Source organism: Diceros bicornis, chromosome 9 (genome assembly GCF_020826845.1).
Source record: "Diceros bicornis minor isolate mBicDic1 chromosome 9, mDicBic1.mat.cur, whole genome shotgun sequence".
Classification (NCBI taxonomy): domain Eukaryota; kingdom Metazoa; phylum Chordata; class Mammalia; order Perissodactyla; family Rhinocerotidae; genus Diceros; species Diceros bicornis.
Window position 1 is genome coordinate 13,361,304 of NC_080748.1, and position 2,954 is coordinate 13,364,257.

The window sequence follows — 2,954 nt, forward strand, 5'->3', positions numbered from 1 at the left end:
AAAAGAATTCCCCACACACCCAGAAGGTGACATCCTTACTATGCACATTTTAACACTGCCCCCCATCCCCGCAATGCTGAGGAAGCCCTGCAATGTTTTGCTTTCTCCTGTCTCTAAGTCTTCAGTGATGACTCAATTATAGAAGAAAGATGAGAGAGGAGCGATAACATTGATTCTCTCCAGCCCCAAGGCCTTCTCTGAATGGAACTGCACAGGGCTTCTGTCCTCTAGAACAGGAGGCGGCCCATTCTCCAGCCCAGGCCAGATTTCAGCTGTAGATTCTTTCATTCCACAATATTGCCTCAGTGCCTCCTCTGCCTGGTGCTATTCCAGGTGCTGAGAAAGCAGGAGTGAATAAGGGACACATTCCTGCTGTTGTGGAGCCTCACTCCAATGAGAGAAAGTTATCTCCGAGAGGCCAAGCCCAGGAGGCCCGGCCTGGCCAGGAGACCCGGACAGGGGAGCAACATGTGAACCTCCCGTCTGTGTTACCCCCATTGCTCAAATGGGGCCCTTCTCTACTAGCTACTAAGGACTAATGAATTTGCCAACTGATGCTTTGGAAACAAGAGTTAAATCTTTGCTGGCAGATACAGGTGCAGTCTTGTTTCTTAGAGACCTGCTAGGTCAGAACCGAGGAGTCCTTGCTCCCATTTCTGATCCTGCACAGACAAGAGTCTGTATAGACGTCTCACTGCTGCTGGCAGCATGACTAAAAATAGAGCAGAGCCACTCGGGAGTGATGGCTTCATGAGCCAGGATCAAGGCATTGCACAGCAGAGGTCTAGCCGGAGCATCACCACCTTCCACATCCCTGCCTCTCCACAGCCCTCCTTCAGAGGATACCCGAGCAACTCAGGCAGAAGATGCCCAAAAGGCCAGCCTGTCCAGAGTGCCAGAGGGGTGAGGTATGGCCTCAGGCAGTCTTCCAGAGGACAGGATGCCAATTCTGCTTGTAGTCCTTGATGAGAGATAGGTATGGGGCCTTCCCTACTTTGACAGCGCCTGATGTGGATCAGAGAGTGAAAGTGTATTCTGAAATTAGCAGAGCTTCTGACTTCCTGAATAAGACCTGGCCTGGAGTCAGGAAGGGAAAGACTGAGGGAAAGGATGCAGCTATCACCTTCTTAATGACATCTTGATTGGATTTTGATGGACGTTCAATGGACGCTCTTCTCTCTAGAACTGTATACCACTCGAAAGGAAAAGGAAGATGGCAAGCTGAAACAAAAGTCAGAAATGCAGGCTCAATGATCTGCTCGCTGAGGATAGTCCTTATACAGGGACCCCAGACAAGGTCCTTGATATCCATGTCTGATAAGCAGGACAGATATCAGAACTTAGCCACCCAAATGTGGCCTCCAGCCATCCCCAGCCCTGACCTGTGCATCAGCAGGAGGGGCGGCTCATGCTGGAGGAAGGGAGGGCACAGGCTCTGGCCCTGGGCACTCGGGATGCTTTGAGTCAAATTTCTTCTCCCAGCCTATTTCAACAACACTTCCCATAGTTCTTTGCTTTCTTGAGAGGAACAGTAATTGCCATCTTCCTTCTACGGATGGGCAGCCTAAGGCAGAAACTTGGTAACATCCCCTAGCAAGTCCTTGGAAAATCAAAGAATAAAATTCACGTCCTCTCCAGACTTGCCTCTGGCAAAGACATGCACCACCAAGAGCGTCAGAATGGTGCAGCTGCTGTGGAAGACAATATGGCAGTCCCTCAAAAAATTAGATATAGAATTACCATATGACCCAGCAATTCCACTTCTGGGTGTTTACCCACAAGAATTGAAAGCAGAGACTCAAACAGATACTTGTACACCCGTGTTCGTAGCAGCATTATTCACAATGCCAAAAGGTGCAAGCAACCCAAGCGTCCATGGATAAACAAAATGTGGTATATACATACAATAGAATATTTTTCAGCCTTAGAAAGGAAGGGAATTCTTTTTTTTTTATTTTCTCCAATACAGGACTTTTCTTGGATCTTTGAAATATCACAAATAGGTCTTAGGAATCATCCGGCATCTTGCTGTTTCTGTAGCCAGACACCTTAGATCTTATTCATCAGCCCACTGAACTGTTCCTTTCTCAGAAACATAGATAACATCCCAAAATTTTCTGATGTCCTTGTTTTTAAATGTTGTGGCTTGCTAAATCAAAGCAGCTGAATTTGAAACAAGTTCAATGTCGTTTCCTTCAAGAATTAACTCATCTTTCTGAGCTTGAGATACTGAACAAGCAACGCCTGGCCTCATCTGAACCCTGTGGATGTTCACCCAAGAAATTTCGGATTGCAACAAGAGACCCATTCTCCTGAATAACGACGTTGATGGGGAAGTGAGCACACACAGACCTCATCTTGTAATGGAAACCCAGTGTAACACCCTTGATCATGTTCTGTATGTGACTAAAGATAGTGCCAGCACTAGCCAGTTCCTTTCTATTTCCCCACCATTTGTCAACCAGGAGCCTGTTTTTTTTCTTCCTGAGGAGACTGAGCTCCACATTGATGTGGTTGAAGTACCTCCACAGGGTTCCTCTGGGGCCCTTCACAATAACTGTGCGTCCCTTCAGAGTGATGTTGACATGTTCTGAAAGGTCAACTGTCTGATTGCTGAGCATGATCTTCGTTCTAATGGTAGATGAGGCAAAGAGAGGAAGGAAATTCTGACATGTGCTACAACATGAATGAACCTTGAGGATGTGATGCTAAGTGAAATAAACCCATCACAAAAGGACAAATACTGTATGATTCCACTTAGATGGGATAGGTACCGAGAGTCAAATTCATAGAAACGGAAAGTAGAATGGTGGTTGCCAGGGCCTGGGGAGAGTGGAAAATTGTGAGTTAGTGTTTAATGGGTACAGAGTTTCAGTTTGGGAAGATTAAAAAAGTTCTGGAGATGGATGGTGTTGATTCACAGCAATGTAAGTGTACTTATTGCCACTGAATTA

General features: G+C 46.4%; 1 pseudogene; it reads right to left on the minus strand.

The window, feature by feature from the left end:
• Positions 1-2,056: 2,056 nt before the first annotated feature.
• Positions 2,057-2,621, minus strand: LOC131409924 (large ribosomal subunit protein uL6-like; annotated as a pseudogene).
• Positions 2,622-2,954: the final 333 nt, after the last annotated feature.